The sequence below is a fragment of the Anabrus simplex genome, chromosome 10, assembly GCF_040414725.1.
Source record: "Anabrus simplex isolate iqAnaSimp1 chromosome 10, ASM4041472v1, whole genome shotgun sequence".
NCBI lineage: Eukaryota > Metazoa > Arthropoda > Insecta > Orthoptera > Tettigoniidae > Anabrus > Anabrus simplex.
This window is the reverse complement of record NC_090274.1, coordinates 75,520,678-75,539,811: the sequence shown is the minus strand read 5'-3', so window position 1 is coordinate 75,539,811 and position 19,134 is coordinate 75,520,678. Positions and strand designations below refer to the sequence as shown.

The 19,134-nt window shown below is 39.8% G+C and overlaps 1 long non-coding RNA gene across 1 annotated transcript in view; it reads right to left on the bottom strand.

Annotated features, from left to right (window-relative positions):
- LOC136882195 (uncharacterized) overlaps positions 1-18,751 on the bottom strand; it is a 100,394-nt gene extending 81,643 nt beyond the window's left edge. Inside the window, exon 1 of the long non-coding RNA XR_010861113.2 lies at positions 18,659-18,751. This is a non-coding gene — a long non-coding RNA (uncharacterized lncRNA). The remainder of the gene's footprint in view (positions 1-18,658) is intronic.
- Between the last annotated feature and the right edge of the window lie 383 nt (positions 18,752-19,134).

The window sequence follows — 19,134 nt, the reverse complement described above, 5'->3', positions numbered from 1 at the left end:
TTCATTCATTGAGAAGGGTGTGAAGGAGTGGAACAGTTTAGCAGGGGTAGTGTTTGATCCTTTTCCAAAATCTGTACAGATATTCAAGAAAAGAAAAAACAGCAACAGAGAAAATAAATGAAATGTTAGAGGCTATTCGACCCATGCAGGTTATTGTGAATAAAAAAATGTGTGTGAATAAATTAAATCCATCGCCTGGTCTAAGGAGTTTGGACAGCCAAAGTAGGGGACTGCCTGTAGGGGTGAAGTACAGTGGGGACTTCGAGGGCCCTGGGACCGCTACGGTAGCTGTGCAGGCCCTTCAGGAACTATGAAAGTGGTGGCAAAAGGGGCTCTGGTTAAGACGCAGCAGGCCGTTATGCAACTTAGGTTCCAGAATGGTTAAAGAAAAAACGTAAATAAATGCAATGTAAATTTTAATCTTATACCAGTTGTAAAGTATCATTTGAAGTAATTCCACATACTGTATATCAGTTGACTATATTTTTAAGTAGTACATGAGATATTATAAGCAGAAATTTGAAAACAATATAAATTTATTAAGGATGAACTGTGTGTTTAATAGAAAAAAATTATTAGCATAAATTGTATAATATTATATTATAGGAACATTTTCTTCTATTGTTAATTTTATATTTAGTGCTTGACAATAATGTATTTTAGTGTACCATTTGCCACCGAGGTAGGCACCTCATTTGCAAATAAAGAGAATTTGATTTTGATTTGATTTGAAGTGTGCAAACCGGGCAAGTTGGCCGTGCGCATAGAGGCGTGTGGCTGTGAGCTTGCATCCGGGAGATAGTAGGTTCGAATCCCACTACCGGCAGCCCTGAAGATGGTTTTCCATGGTATCCCATTTTCACACCAGGCAAATGCTGGGGCTGTACCTTAATTAAGGCTTCGGCCGCTTCCTTCCAACTCCTAGGCCTTTCCTATCCCATTGTCGCCATAAGACCTATCTGTGTTGGTGCGATGTAAAGCCCCTAGCAAAAAAAAAGTGTGCAAGGTCTTGCAGAAACATATGTCTGGGGAGAGGATTCTGTACTAAGATACCTCCTCATATGAAGTTTACGCCAGGATCACCTGGAATTCATCCTCTCATGTGTGAGGAACAGAGATGGATATAAAATTCTGGTCAACTCAAAGCTGCATACAGGAAGTGTCTCAACGGTCAGATTGTCTGTCTCCATGGCTAAATGGTTAGCGTGCTTGCCTTTGGCCACAAAGGTCACAGGTTAAATTCCCGGCAGGGTCGTGAATTTTAACCAAACTTAGCTGATTTTGCTGACTTGGAGGCTGGGTGTATGTGTCGTTTTCATTACCATTTCATGCTCATCAAGATGCGCAGGTTGCCTATGGGTGTCGAATCAAAAAACCTGCATCTGGAGAGCTGAACTTGTCCTCGGACACTCCCAACACTAAAAGCCATTTCATTCTTTTTTACTGGTCAGATCGACTCATCTTGTAATTCTACTATGTGTTTTTGAATGGTACTGTTTTAATGAACCCTGGTCTTGTACAGACGATTCAACAAGAAATTGATTTTTACAGACTTGATCAAGATTAAGTCACCAATTATGTAGTTCTTTCTTTATATAGTGAATATGTTGATTATATTGCAAGCAGTGTGTAAAATTTTAAGAGATATTAATCGGTATAATCAGTATTGAGGTGAGTTCACTATTAAGTTACAAGAAGATAAATGACGGTTTCACCTTTCAATACTATTAAAACAAGAAATGTAATTTTTACATTCCTACTTAATTATAATTGGTACCAGTTTCGACCATTATTCTTGGTCATCATCAGCCGATCAAAAATAAGTATAAAAGACTTTGCCCAGGTAAATAAAATGTGAAGTTTAAATAATTCTGTCAGATGCTGTCTAAGTGTCTAAGAACACTGTGATGGAAATTCAATGTTATTAAGAAGTCTAGGATCAAATTCGTATTTTTAGTTGTAGTTTGTGAGTCAGTACATAATTTTACAGATCAGCACTGCGTGTTGATAGTTCCAAAATCATGAAGAAGTCATAGGTCAAATACATAAATGTAGTACGGAGCAAGATCTTGAAGGGTAGCAAGACATATGTGCGGATGGGCACATTTCTTCATGAACTACATCTAAAAATACATATTTGATCCTATACTTCTTTATAACATTGCTTTTTCAACACACAGTGCTCCCTAAAGTGTCATGGTGCTTCTTAGACAGCATCTGATAGAATTTTTGAAACATCATATTTAGTTTACCTGTGCATTGCCTTTTATGCTTATTTGAGTTTGGCTGAAATTTCAACACACAGTGCTCCCTAAAGTGTTTCAGTGCTTCACAAACAGCAACTGATGGAATTATTTAAACTTCACATTTTATTTACCTGTGCATTGTCTTTTATACTTATTTGTGATTGGCTGATGATGACCAACAATACTGGTCGAAACTGGTACCAATTATAATTAAGTAGGTATGTAAAAATTACATTTCTTATTTTAATAGTATTGAAAGTTTGAACCATCATGTATCTTCTTTTAACTTAATAGTGTGTAAAATATGCCTCTAAATCAATTAAATATGTGCAGTACTAGCATCTTTTGTAGTGCTGCATAATGTCAGCTTCATATCCGTACTGGCAGTACTGAATTATACATATACAAGACTTTATTACATCGCCCAAATCAACATTAACTTATGGGTAACTTCACTGATAACTTTAGGCCATGCTGTCAATAGTGGCAAACACGGACACTGCACTAATGCAATTCTTATCTTGTATTGTATATGAGGATCCAATAGAGTCCTATGGAGGCATAATTCTTTTGTAATGCATAAGCACTGACACATGTCAATTGGTGCAGTGTAATGAGTCTAAATGAAACACATCCTTTTCTTATCACCATGGCTGAGATGCACAGTATGTAAGATATGACACATTTATTGTTCTTTGCCTCAGTGCTTAGACATTCATGTATTTCTGTAGGTGTCAGTCCGAAAAATCTGCAACAGGCCACAATTATTATTATTATTATTATTATTGTTATTATTATTATTGTTACCATGGTTTGGTGGATTAGCAGAGGTGAAAGAAGGTGCTGGGATGAACAGGTCTCAACTTACGAAATTAAAGTTACTTTAAAATTTAACAAGGTTATATTTTCTTTTTAAGATCAAGAAATAACAAATATAACAGGTACACAGTAGCCTAGCCATAAATTGAGAATGTACAATTACAAATGTACAATTACAGTGTTACAGGTTTTGGGCTCCGAGAGCCAGACACATAATTCTTGAGCAATTAGCCCAATTTTAGCCAGATACCAGCTTTGACACAGGGGCAGAAAACCCCAATCATGCCCAGGAGCTCTAGCTCCCTATTACTCAGTAAAGCCTGCTCGAGGCACACAGAAATCAAAATGTTAAGAAAGAGCAACCCGCTCTTAAAGTTCAAGCCTATCAAAGGCCACATCAAACTCCACCTTCAAGCTGACCTCCAAGCACATGAAAACAGGGGTAAAAATACCCAACCTACTGAGACCTATTCATTAAAGAAACAGGACAATTACATGGCCTCCGAAATACCAACTTGAGAGGAGGCGTCCTTGCACTCCTAATACAATATATTTAAAACCTACTTGGCACTAGGCCGTTAATGCAAGGGCTTATCCCATCCTAAAGAGGTAACTTATATGAGAAAACGATTTACATTACATTAGAAGGGAAGAAATGGTTGTGAAAATAAGTTCACCTCAAAGCAATATGAGTGGGAGCTCGAGAGGGTTAAGCTCTCTCTATCCCCATATGTAGTTACAGAGGCAGAATTTAAATCAAGAGTCTTTTACATTTTAGAGGACAGTTACATGGTAAAAGGTTTCGAACCCGCCCCGAGGGTTAAACTGCTGAGCTGGCAAGAAAATAAGTTATAAAACGGCCATTACCTGTTGGATGAACTGCTGCCCGAAGAAAGAGGCACTTCCCGCCCCCTGCTACATAATTTACACAATGATAGGTGTTACTGAAGTGGCGCAGAGACACGAAAATCAGCAGTTTATATACCCTCGTGGTACATTTGAGACCTTTCCTGAATGATAACACCCGCCCACAAGCTTTTTATCGGACGACCAAAAGATTACATGTCAGAATTGAAGAAGAAAACCCGGATTGCTGGAAAATTAATTACAGAAATTTATGATTGGCCAGTTTCAAAACTGGCAGAAAGAAAGGGTTAACGTTGCCAACTTAAACACAAGCTGAAAGAAATTTAATAAGGAACAAACTTATAAATACAAAATTTCTCCAAAAACACAGTTCTTTCACTTCGCACTAGGGTGCATAATTGTAGTCCTTCAGTAGTGCCATCTAGAAGAGAATGTTCACACATCTTGCTACAGACAAAACAAAAATACATCGAAAACGACACAGTTCAGAACACTTCAAAATTTACAAGTAGGGACATCTTCTGAGAAACTTGAGAATTAACACTGTAGTTAAAGTTCAGGTTTCTTCCAGTAGAGGAGTTTCAACTGGCGCAATGTTTGAATTAGCGGAGCGGAGGTGTACCGCCCGGTACAGACCTACCCCCCCCCAAAAGTCTCTCCAGGGGGTGACACAACAAATTTGTTTGAAAACAAAGTCCAAGTTATGATGTTGATATGGACATTAATTGCAGAAGTATTTACAACCAAATTTTCTTAAATGATTGGATCCAGTTTCAAAATTCTTTGTAGTTATTGTTGATGTAATGTCTTTATAATTGTAAAGGTTGGATTCAGAAGGAAAAACTTTTAATAATTGAAAGTGAAGAAAATTTTCTAAGTCCACCAAATATTGCAGTTGAATTCAAAAACGTAGTAATTGTTGATATTAAATGTCCATGTGGCTGATTAAGTACATTCAATGTTGATTAAGCTTGACGGCCAGACCAGCCGCCGCTGCTTGTGTCCAGAGGAGGCCGCTCGGACCCCTCAGTACCCTGAGATATCGCTCGCCCGCACTATGAGAGGAGTAGTGGAGTAGAAGCACGCCGCACCCGCGGCGAACGTATACAGGCCGCGGGCAAGTAGCAGGTTGTGCGCCGCACATCAGCCTTGGCCGGGAGGAGGGCTCCGGCTCGCCGTACACAGGTTGGCCTCACTGGAGAAGGGCGGGCCCGTACCCTGCCTCAGGAGCGGTACGGCGCCGCGCTGCTGCGGGGGCACTGAAACATTAAGATCTCGACGGCAGAATTTGTCGGACCATAATTCTTTTAGGGCACAGGCTTTGTGGTGATGTTGAGGGGCCAGCGGCGTGGAGATAGTTATTTCATTTAAATAGCCACTGTGTGTTGTTGAGCAGGAGACGGGAGCGTGGTAATGGCCATGGTAAGGACAGGATGGCAGTTTAACTGGTCGGGGAAGGTTTTACAATAAATGCTTAGGTACAAAGAGCTTGATTCCCAGGGCAGAAGGCCTCAAAATGAACCCCCCCCAAAAAATATAACTTTCCGAATACTTTCAAAAATGTTAAAGCAAATATCAAATCAGCTACGTTAGCGCGGAAGCTACACAGGTATCACCTGCGACAGGTGAACCCTAAATATCCTCTCGGTGACTGGATTGCTTAGCAATAAGGTAACGGGTGTCAGAAAATCGAGAATAATACACGGCCCATGAAATCTGGGGGCAAGCTTGCCCGCGGGAACAAAATTTTTGACCATCACCTGGTCACCTACCTTCAAATTGGTGGGTCTCCGTCCACGATCATATCCTTCCCTAACTTTTTCACGAGACACTTTAAGATTGGCTTTAGCCTTCTTCCAAATATCTTTAATATTATCTGGATCTATCGTCTCGGGTAGAATGTCACTCAGAGACCAGAGGTTAGAGAGCGGCGTGTTGGGAACAAACTTGAACATGAAAGAAGCTGGAGTAAACTTATGAGATTCATGAACCGCCGAATTCAAAGCAAAAGCTAACCAATGCAGGGACGTGTCCCACCTAGAATGATCTTCATGATGATAGGCAATCAACGCGGACCTCAGATTACGATTAACCAGTTCAGCCAGAGATAGTTGAGGATAATAAGCAGAAGTTGTCACATGAGAGATAGACAGGTCAAAATATAATTTACGAAATAGATTAGATGTGAAAGCCTTAGCATTGTCAGACACAATATATTGACACGGACCAAAAGAAGCAAAGATTGAACTTAAACAAGTAATGGTGGACTGAGCGGTAGCCAGCTTAGTCGGGAATAAACAAGAAAATCTTGTAAAACCATCTACACATACAAGGATGAACTTGTTGGCATTCCCCTTTGACTGGGGGAAGGGTCCTACGTAATCGATGTAGAGACGTTCCATGGGGCGCGACGCTTGATGAGAAGACAAAAGGCCTACCTTGGTAGACATGATGGGTTTACTAAGCAAGCAAGATTTACAAGCCTTTACTAGTTCACGGATTTCACCGTCCATGCTTTTCCAGATGAACATTTCACGAATCTTTTCACGGGTTTTAAAGATGCCTAACTGCCCCCCCCCCCAATGGGGTTTCATGATAGTACTTGATGATCATAGGTACAAGAACAGCTGGAACTACAACTTTCATCATCTTATCATGCCTCGAAGAGCAACATAAAACACCATTCCTCAGTACATAAGGGACAACATGTTCCCCAGAAGAAAGGGTTTCCATGATCGGAGCCAGCGTTGGATCTTCACGTTGGTATTTCTCAATATCCCTAAAGAGCATGGGAGCATCTGTTAAGATGGCATTAACCTCAGATAGCATGGACTCGGGAGGTGATGAACTATCGACCGATTCATGGGTCGAGACGTCATTGGAAAGCATACGGCTGAGTCCGCCTGCGACAACATTTTCAGTACCTCTGATATGCCTAACGTCGAATTGGAAGGCAGAAATTCGGATGGCCCACCGGGCTATACGACCAGTACGACGCGGCCTACCTAAGACCCAGCTTAGGGCTTGATTATCAGTCTCCAAGTCGAATTTGACATGTTCCAGATAGAGACGGAACTTTTCTAAGGCAAATAAGACTGCCAAACCTTCGAGCTCATAGATGGAATACTTGGCTTCTTGAGCCGATAGAGTCCTAGAGGCATAGGCGATGGGTCGCCTCCCTAGTTCAGTCTCTTGAAGAAGGACTGCAGCTACCGCCGACGACGACGCGTCGGTTTGGACGATGAATTTCTTCGAGAAATCTGGCATAGCCAGGACAGGGGCATTACAAAGAGCTAATTTCAGGTCTTCAAAAGCGGCTTGTTGAGAAGGCCCCAACTCAAATTTGATGCCTTTCCTACGAAGAAGGTTCAAGGGCGCCGCTCTATTAGCGAAGTTAGGAATAAATTTCCTGAAGAAATTCACCATACCAATGAACCTGGCAATACCTTTTATGTCCTTGGGAGGTTTAAAATCACGGATGGCCTGCGTTCTAGAGTGATCGACTGCGACACCATCGGGCGAGACAATATGCCCTAGGAATGACATGGAAGGCTTAGCGAAAGCTACCTTGGACAACTTCACAGTTAGCCCCGCCTTACGAAGGCGATTGAGAACTTCCTTTAGATGACCTAGATGTTCTTCGAAAGTCTCCGAAAATACGACGACATCATCTAAATAGTGGTACAAGTACTCGAATTTGATGTCGGAGAAGACCCTATCTAGCAGTCTAGTGAGTACAGCTGCTCCCGTGGGGAGCCCGAAAGGCACGCGGTTGTATTCATACAAATTCCAATCCGTGGCGAACGCTGTAAGATGTTTGGATTCTTCAGCCAGAGGAATTTGATTATAGGCCTGATTTAGATCCAAGATGGTAAAGAACTTAGCTTTACGAAACCATGAAAAACAAAAATGAAGGTCAGGAAGGGGCACAGATTGTAACACCACCTTCCGATTGAGAGCCCTATAATGAATGACAGGCCTGAAGCCACCTTGGGGTTTCTGGACTAGAAAAATAGGTGAAGAATACGCCGACATAGAGGGCCTAATAATACCATCCTTTAACATTTGATCGATGATTTCTTTCAATGCCTTCATTTTAGGTGGAGATAGCCTATAAGGTGGAAAACGGACAGGAATCGAATCCGTGACCTCAATTTTGTATTCGATCAGGTCAGTAACACCAAGAGTATCAGAGAACACCTCTGGAAACGACTGGCACAACTTACAAATACTGTCAGCCTGCTCCTCAGGTAGATGTCTAAGATCTAACAACATCTCATCCTGCGTAGGCGAAATAGATGAACATGGTGCAGAATTACATTTCAATAAGGGGATTTTACAATTAGAAGCGAATTTGAAAGTGCACGACCTACTCTGAATATCGAGCACAAGACCAGTATGGGACATGAAGTCGGCTCCCAATATAATGGGGCAAGACACATGCTTAGCCACAAACAATTTAACTTTCCAAGTAAATTTAGAAATACGAATTTTGACATTTAAAGAGCCTAGAATTTCTAATGGAGATGAATTAGCCGAAACATATTGAACCGAAGACGAACAATAGTCAGGAAGCTTACAAACAGATTTCAATTTCGAATACCATTCAGCCGAAATAATCGAACAAACACTGCCTGAATCTAAAAGAGCAGTTATAGGCTCATTATTTAACTCAATTTTAAGAAAAGGCACAGGTGCGGGGTATCCGCCGCAATCCTAAGACATTCTTTGGGAGCTTCAAAAGATAAATTTGGCGCCTGAGTTTTCCCAGAAATTTCAAAATGTTTACTTAGGGCTGAGCCTCGAGAAGAAGGGTTCGCCAACTCAGCCGACGCCACTAGTCACTTATTATTATTGGCATTGGTGGAAGTTGCACCAGAAGTCGAGCAGGAGGGGTGCTGCTAGCATTAGGGCAGTTCTTGGCAATATGAGAAAACGCGCCGCATTTAAAGCAACCTTGCGATGACCCTGTTCCATTCCTTGTTCCACTAGATTTAATTGATGGACACTTGTTCCGAAGATGGTCAGGGTACCCACAGGCATAACATTTACGGACCGTGATGGTTCGGCGGGGTGTAGGCCGAAAGTTACTTCATGGCGGAGGGGGCTCCCTGGCAACACGTAATGTGTCCGCATACCTAACCCCTTCGGCTGACACAGCCAAAGCTTCAAGTTCAGAGAAGGTTTGCGGGCACGCCGCGAAACACAAATATGACCTATAGGATGGTGAAATACCTTCCACAATAGCATGAACGATTTGGTCTTCGGGAAAATGAAGAGCAAAATACCCTAGTATAGAACTTAATATCTTGGATGAAATCTGCCAAGTTTTCATCCAACCGCTGTACACGATAATAGTACTTCTGAATCAGGGATGACCTCGCACGAGCAGGAATGAAATTTGCAAGAAGGTGTGCATGAAAGTCTTCAATAGATGACTGTTCCGCTATTGCCCTAACAATTTTGTCCGAGAGAACACCAATTGCATAGGGGTAAATGATTTGCAAAATTTGACACGGAGAAAGAGAAAAAACAAGGGCATGATCCTGAAATTCAACTAAAAACCTTCAGAATGAAATTACTTCACTGGTAGTGTTAACAGAAAACTTAGAAATACCTTTGAGCAACATTGCTAATGGATGAGGCAAGCTGCTGAACTCGGGTGACGTAGTAGGTAAAGGTTTAAGTGGCAAAGAAGCTAATTCAGAACGTACATTATTCAACGAGGTACGGCGTTCAGACTCGTTGTCCAATGGGGCAGAGATTTGTTGAGCTCCAACGGTTTTCCTACTGACTTCTCCCTTAGGAGACTCTTCCTCGCTACCTACATTCACCGTAGTGGGTTGATCAGTTTTGGGAGGAACTTCCCCAGTTAACAATTGGGTAACCTTACTGGACAATTCAGAAAGATTTTCAAGAACCATACTAGCTTCCTTCCTCTGAACGTCATTCAAACTTCAGAGACAACAGATCGTTAACTCTATTAGAAAAATGAAATAACCTGGCTCGCACACGTTTAATTTGATTAGGAGAAGGGTCATTTTCTTCAAAAAAGGTAATTACAGATGCCAGCTCAGTAGTATTGTCCGTGATCGTGGAGAGAGAGTCGTCAATTTCTTTCTCTCCCAAAGTGGGGATGGAAATAGGCAAATCAAGGGACTCTCTAAGCTTATTTGTGTCTACCGCAACCGTGCCTCCAGATTGCACATTTTTAATGGTTAATTCATAGATTAACGCCTCCTTGCGCAAATAGTTGAGATGGAGGACATCGCGAGGGCCGGGCATGATGACAAACAATTTTGAAAAAAAGGAAGAATCAAAAGATTCCAGCAACTGAGAAAATTGTTAGAGTTCGAAAACAACAAAGCAATGTTTAGCCGTCAAAAGAGGCTAAATTGAGACCCATTCAACCATGCTCTGCTACCACTTGTTACCGTGGTTTGGTGGATTAGCAGAAGTGAAAGAAGGTGCTGGGATGAACAGGTCTCAACTTACGAAATTAAAGTTACTTTAAAATTTAACAAGGTTATATTTTCTTTTTAAGATCAAGAAATAACAAATATAACAGGTACACAGTAGCCTAGCCACAAATCGAGAATGTACAATTACAGTGTTACAGGTTTTGGGCTCCGAGAGCCAGACACATAATTCTTGAGCAATTAGCCCAATTTTAGCCAGATACCAGCTTTGACACAGGGGCAGAAAACCCCAATCATGCCCAGGAGCTCTAGCTCCCTATTACTCAGTAAAGCCTGCTCGAGGCACACAGAAATCAAAATGTTAAGAAAGAGCAACCCGCTCTTAAAGTTCAAGCCTATCAAAGGCCACACCAAACTCCGCCTTCCTACCCAACCTACTGAGGCCTATTCATTAAAGAAACATGACAATTACATGGCCTCCAAAATACCAACTTGAGAGGAGGCGTCCTTGCACTCCTAATACACTTTATTTAAAACCTACTTGGCACTAGGCCGTTAATGCAAGGGCTAATCCCATCCTAAAGAGGTGACTTATATGAGAAAACGATTTACATTACATTAGAAGGGAAGAAACGGTTGTGAAAATAAGTTCACCTCAAAGCAATACGAGTGGGAGCTCGAGAGGGTTAAGCTCTCTCTATCCCCATATGTAGTTACAGAGGCAGAATTTAAATCAAGAGTCTTTTACATTTTAGAGGACAGTTACATGGTAAAAGGTTTCGAACCCGCCGCGAGGGTTAAACTGCTGAGCTGGCAAGAAAATAAGTTATAAAACGGCCATTACCTGTTGGATGAACTGCTGCCCGAAGAAAGAGGCGCTTCCCGCCCCCTGCTACATAATTTACACAATGATAGAAGTTACTGAAGTGGCGCAGAGACCCGAAAATCAGCTGTTTATATACCCTCGCGGAACATTCGAGACGTTTCCTGAATGATAACACCCGCCCACAAGCTTTTTATTGGACGACCAAAAGATTACATGTCAGAATTGAAGAAGAAAACCCGGATTGGTGGAAAATTAATTACAGAAATTTATGATTGGCCAGTTTCAAAACTGGCAGAAAGAAAGGGTTAACGTTGCCAACTTAAACACAAGCTGAAAGAAATTTAATAAGGAACAAACTTATAAATACAAAATTTCTCCAAAAACACAGTTCTTTCACTTTGCACTAGGGTGCATAATTGTAGTCCTTCAGTAGTGCCATCTAGAAGAGAATGTTCAAACTTCTTGCTACAGACAAAACAAAAATGCATCGAAAACGACACAGTTCAGAACACTTCAAAATTTACAAGTAGGGACATCATCTGAGAAACTTAAGAATTAACACTGTAGTTAAAGTTCAGGTTTCCTCCAGTAGAGGAGTTTCAACTGGCGCAATGTTTGAATTAGCGGAGCGGAGGTGTACCGCCCGGTACAATTATTATTATTATCCATATTCTGAATGGCTAAATTAAGATGAGAGGGACATTTCCTTGAAAATTTTGTTTTATTCTTATTCTAATACCAACACTCTTCCTTAATGGGGCTGACTGATCTAATATCACCATCAAGGGGGTGAAATAAAAGTGAACCAACACTCAAATTGGATAGCATTTTTGTATATCATGTAATAAGGCAATAAACTGATGATTGAATGTAAGAATGCATTTAGTATTTTGTACTGCATAAAGAGCAGAGGAATCTTCCGGATATCTTCAGACCATGCTGCCAATAGTGGCAAACACGGACACTGCGCTAATGCAATTGTTATCCATGAGCACATGATGAAATGTCCTGTTAAAGGAATATATAGATACATATTTATTACAGACTGTTATTCCTTTTGGTGTTCAGTCTGCAAGCCTCAGTGTATGTACTAATCACCATAACAATCCCCTATTCCTAACTAGTTCTACATGTTTTATCGCTAAATCATTAGAATCTGAGTCTAAACATCATCGCCTTGGTCTCCCCGTATTACTCTAACCGTCTATGACCGACTCTGCCATTCTCCTAGGTAACCTATCCTGCTCCATTCACCTCACATGACACCACCAACGCTTCAAGAATACAGCTCCATCCATTGAGTTCAATCCTAACTTAGCCTTTATTTCTTCATAACAAGTACTTTCCTTCTGTTGTTCCCACCTGTTTTTTCCAGCAATCATTCTTGCTACTTTCATGTCTGTTACTTCTAAGATGTGAATAAGTTATCCTTAGTCTACCGAGCTTTCACTTCCCTAAAGCAAAGTCGGTCTGAGAACACACCCATGTAAAGATAGTTTTGTCCAGGAGGTGACTTCATTCTTCCAGAATACTGTTGATTGCAACTGTGAGTAGCTTGCATTAGCTTAATTGAAGTTTACTTACTATATTACCAGCCTGGGAGTACACACATCCTAAATATTTGAAATTACCTACATGTTCCTACTTCATATCCCCAATCTGACATTCAGTTATCTTGGATGTCTTACCTACTGACATCAATTTAATCTTAGAAAGGCTAATTTTCATACCATACACATTGCAGCTATTTTCAAGTTACAAGACGGAAGACTGCAGGATTTAGTAAAAATCTGCCGTTAAGATAAAGTTGTCAGCATATGCCAGATTGCTTACTAAATTTTCACCTTACTGATTCCCTTCCTGCCAATTTATACTTTTTAGCAGATGATCTGTGTAAACTACAAAAATTTTCCAAAATTCTAGCAAATAGAGAAAATACAATCCTGACAACCCTTTATGGCCTGAAACCACACTGCTCTTCATCCTACTTCCTATCAACCACTACTCTCAACCTCCCTCCCATGATGGCAGTGAACAGCTTGCCATGTATGCTGATAATTAAGAAACCTTCATAATAAGTGCAATCTTTCCTCCTTGCCTGCTTATAGGTAGGTGCAATTACAGCATTCATCCAATCTAAAGGTACCTTAATAACACTCCATGATAACCTTATTTGATGAAGCCATTTCAACCCTTCCTTCCCACTATACTTCACCATTTCAGATCTAATTTCATTTATTCCTGCTGCTATATGACAATGGAATTTATCTACCATCCTTTCCAGTTCCTTAAGTATAATTTCAATGACATCATTGCCCTCTTGATAAAAGAGTTAGGAACCAATAGGGATTGAAAGTAATATATGACACAAGGAGGTTGCAGAAAAAAGACTGTGTTCCATGACTGAGAAAATTATTCGTGAGAATTAATTTGATGAGTATGATGCTGTACTGCGAGAATAGGCTAAAGATGGTATTGTTGAAGAGAGACATTATGAAGGAACTAGAAGTAAAGGCTACATTCTACCTCTTCGGGGTTTAATTAAGACAGTGCAACAATGTGAATTAGGCCAATATTCAACGCATCCAGCAAAAGGAAGAGGGAGTTTTCACTGAATGACTGTATGACAAAGGTCCAAACTTAATTGAACTTATTCCCTCTGTTCTGTTCAGGTTTAGAGAGAAGCCAGTGGGTGTTGGCACTCGCATGTTACTGTTGCACATGCGTGAAGGATTTTTGGTTATACAAGTACGAAGTAGAAGCCAGACCATGAAGTCAAGATGTGTGAGATGAAAAACGGCATGAAGCTAAGAAGGCGGTAGCTCTATCGGAAAACAGAATAAAAGATGATATGGTATTTGAGGTGACAGGTGTAGATCTTGATGGACTCTTGATACTGAAGGTAAAAAGGAAGAGGTGGATTATGCTCTTTACATTTGCTGTGTATAGGGCAGTGCACTTGGAATTAGTCAGCAATATCATAATGAATGGATTTTTACTGAGTTTTTGACAGTTTATCACTCGATGAGAAAGACCAAACATGTCTTCAACAACAACGTAACTAATTTCACTGGTAGAGACAATTGGTTTTGAACTCTCGACTAAAACCATAGAGAAAGAGATTCCACAATGGAGCGAATACAGTAGAGAAGTAACACTCCCAGAGCAGGCTGGTAGGGTGGTTGGTGGCAAAGTCTGATTCAGACAGCATAGCGAAATTTGAGACGTGTCCTTGGGAGAGCTTCACTGCGTTGCACTCGCATGTTACTCTTGCACATGCATGAAAGATTTTTGGTTATACAAGGAAGAAGGAGAAGCCAGACCATGAAGTCAAGATGTGTGAGATGACAACACTACTGTGGCAGAGTGAAGCTTTCGTTAATTTCCGTCCTCTTGCTTCCTTGCTTGAGAAGCCTGAAGATCTCAACCAACATTCACCTTCAAGTATTATGAAAGATGATGTCTGCATGGGAATACTAGATTTAGATCACCTGGATTATGTGAACTTATCAAGGAGATTTTGATTTCTAATACAGTTCCAACAAGATCTTGAGAAGAGTACCTACATCAGTTGAACCAGAAAGAGAATAAGATGTCCATAAACACTGGAGAAGGAAATGTGGTACTGGTTGGAGCTGATGGGATGAACTGGATCGAATGGCCATTAACTAGGGTGGTGGAAGTGTATTGTGGGAAAGAGGGAAGATTTGTGAGTTTGAAAACACTATCAGGTGAGGTGACTAGTCCACATCAGCGACTTCTGAAACTGCGGAGGAGAATGCTGATGACTGTCCCAGTAGCTATCACTCTCATGAACAGTCTGACTCATCAGACTCCTCAGAGTGGTATAATGACAGCACGTTTACTGTTCCATGTGAATATAAAAACTGATAAATCTAAGTGATTTACAATAAATGTGAAGTTCCTCTCAGGTAGAAAGAAAGTTGCTCACATGCTATGTGCTTTAGGAATTAAGACAATAAGGCATCCTGAATAGATAACTCCTTCATTAATCCTCATATAAAAATAGTGTACCTGAACAGAAAGTTTTAACAAACAGATTTCCAGTAAGATTGGTAGATTTCATATACGGCTGGCTATGTATAATTTTGGGAGAGTAAACTCACTGTTTCAGTCTTCACATAAATCCTCAGTCAATTCATAGATGTTGAAATGATATTGAACCTAAAAGCTATCCATGGATACGGGGATTCTAAATGTGAGTTCAAATACATCCAGTAATTTTTCATTTACAGGAACTCAAACAACAACAAAAAGAAAGGCAAGACCCCTAAGCTAAAAAATATTTAGGTATCATTATTACACCTGAAATGGATAATTAAAGAAAATGCTGCCAAAATAATAAATATATAGATACACAGTTGTTACAATTTTAGTTATGTAGATTAGTCATTACTAATATGCATGGCTCATTAGTCCATGGACTAGAAAGATGCAGGTTTCCATGTGAATTTATACTGTCGTACCAGATTCTTCTCTAACTAGTGCACTGTTTTTCCCAGAAATTTTGTCAGCCGGGTATCAGAAATGAGTGGCTAGGAGGGGAATACTATGTCCAAAACGGATATGAAAAAATTTCAATTTATTCCCCTCATGGCATTTGTATTAACAGATGGGTAACAGTAACTGCAAAATTGAACTATTTTAGTATTTTTACCCTGAACAAGACAACAGAGGATTTTGAACTTCTAGAGTTCTACTGCTCATTCATAATCAGTCAATACTGGGGATTACTATTCCACTGCTGTGGTGTGCCATACAGGTTTGTGACATCATTCAAAACCGCTAAACTCTGATGTAGTTATTCTGAAAATAATGATTGATCATTTAACTAAACAGTTTTACAGTATGTAATTAGTGCATTTCTAGGTTATGTTAGCTGGGCGGTCTGTAAACATGGCAGGGCACCTCACCCATTAAGAGGTCTTAGGGATAGCACTGTAGTTGAACTAATATTTACTACAATTCTTTTATCACACTCACATCATTGCCTGCCCTTTCACCCTAAACCATTGAACTTGCTCCTAAACTAAATTGTTGAATTCCTGAAGGAATTTGTTCCCAAAAAGATAACAATAATAAGGTTGTTAGAACATTCTTTGAGTTGTGCTAGACTTCATAGAACATTAATAAAGCTGGCCCCGCAGTTTAGGGGGCAACTCGCCTGCCTGTAACCCGACGGTCTTGGGTTTGATTCCTGGCTGGGTCAGGGGTTCTTAATTGTAAATGATTTACATCCCCGACCTGGGGACTGGGTGTTTGTGTCATCCTTAACGTTCCTTTCTTCACATTCAACACTCTACACTTCCTCCATTCCGATTATACACAGGTTCATATTACCTGGTGCAAATAGGGGCAAAAGACCTCTATAGGTTGATGCCCCAAACAAATAGCATTAAAAAATAATAAATAAAGCTTTTGCAATACCTACAGCCACACAAGCATGCCAGGTGATACCAGTGTTGTAATATGAAGTTGAGAAAAAAAAAAGGTGGTCAACTATTTTGCCATTAATTTGTTTTTAAATGCAGTATAAGGTGACTTTTCATTTCAATGGAATACTTAACCATCTCACTATCCAGATGTGCCCTGTAAATTCCTCACACTAACAGGGAATATTATAGTACTCCCCTAGATTTATCCCTCTACAATCTCAAAAGTAACACTTGAGGAAGCCTTAAGAGTATTGTGACAGTGGAAAATCCAATTATCAAAGTTAACCATCAGTGTTATAAAACCTTTTCAATCAGGAGGAAACATGAGTAAAAGTCAATAATGAGCAAGCTCCCCATATAAACATTAATTTAAATCTGTTCATGCCAAAGAGGATAATATCGAATTATCAATACAGAATTAATGGGCTCGATCCCCTCATGATTTTAGGCAAAAAGGATGCGACCAGTCACAATCAGTAATTTTATCATGAACAGTAACTTAAGTGTCACTGCAGTAGTTTTACCTGATGAAAAACCATCCATAGTACTGATAGGATCCAGAATCAGCACTAAGTTTCTTGCACTGATATCTCAAATTCATTGGAAATCTTACTGGGGCATTGTAGGTATGATAAAGGTGCTCATTTTTAAAAAAATAGCACCTGCCCAGTTCTTTTTACACTGAAAATAATTAGTGTTACGTAACCAATCCAAAAATATCCATGAAGAAAAATAATGAATACAAGGTTCCAATGCCAACAACCATCCAATATTTCCAATAAAAATGAATGACATCCAGCACACAATATACTCTGGGTGATGGTTTGGTCTGCCCTGAAAAAATATTATCAGTTCTGAATTTTGTACAATTATTTCACATGTACATGCTTCGGAAGCCCCTACTCACTTCATCACCGATTTCTACATCATAAATCAATATTCCCCATATCTTAAGGTCTAACTATTATTTATCTATGCATAAGACATCATCAATATATAGGCCTACCCTTATTTTTAACACATACACACATAATGACCATTTCTCGATAATGTTTGTTGTAATGGACCACTTTAAAACATAATGGAACACTTTAGAATATTTATGAAAAGTTCAACTGGTTATTCTCATGTTATCTAACACTTTAGAACATGTATTTAAAAATTAGACTGTTTCCTTAGAAAAATATTTATCAGTGATAAAATGTTTTTTGCTACTGCTTGTTCCGTTGTAGCCCACTTAAGCATAGGCCTATTAAAAAATTAACTATTATACTACCAAAGTTAACACTTTTGCCTTGTGATTCTTCGAACACTTTCTAGAATGAACTGGTTTACCACTGAATTATTTGACTCCTTAAGATCTAAACATGTAATTCATTATACATTTCAGATGGAAACTTTCTATGTTGGTGTTGGGCTGGAATTTCGACAGAGCCAATCAAACCTCCCGTCATGCCCTTCAATTCATGGCTATTATTTGCTGTTCTTATTGTAAATTATAAAAGCAGAGGAAGACTACCCACTCACCAGCCTAACAATTATTGATTCTATGTCGTACAAACTAGCTTTAAAGGTTTCAAAACACTAAGATGACAGAAATCGTTCCCGCAAGAGGCTAATGTATTAGAGCATATTTAATACCGTCAGGGTGATAGAGGATTTAATGTGCTAACTTGAAACCAGAAGGCAAGCCCTCCACAACCTGAGCTACTCAGACCGCCATTTTTTCCTGACAAGAGCTACAAACCAAAGAGAGATGAAGATAAACCCACTTCTTCTTCAGCTTTCAGACATGCTGTGCCAAACAAAGGTGCATACCTGTAAATTCTGCATTTGTGTAATCATAATAAATATACTTAGTCAACTTGAGATTAGTATACAAATATACGTGCCTCAAAAACAGACAGCAAGATACTCATATATATCCTAACATGAGATGAAGTAGAGTTATGTAAGCAGTCAAACTCAGATTACTCCTAAGAATTTCATTGTAATCACTATAAAGTTACCTGGAAAGATACTTACGCATGAATTATTTGAAATTTCCTCAAAGCAGATTGGTTCCTCTTTGATCTTTACTTCCAAGTCCATTTTAACTAGAGTGTGGAGGTACAGATTGTTTTGTGATGTAGATTACCTCCACAGACCTTTTCACTGAAACATGAGCAACAAACACTATTATTGCTGTTTTGCAGTCAAGTCTGTAGTTTTAGGTGACTGTTGATATTGTGCTCATAGCCACAGGACCTCCAGTTTTACCTGGAAACTGAACCCCAGAGATAAACATTTTCAATGAAAGAACATCCCGCACCCACAGAATGGGATTAATTTGCACACCCATTGTGAAAAACCTGTGACTATGCAATTTACATATTGCCCACTACACTGGGAGTCTAATGACTGGTTTGATGTACCTTCTTTCCTTTTATGACTTGTTTACATCACTCTGACACAGATAGGACTTATAGCAATATGGCTAGGAGTGGGAAGCAAGTGACTGT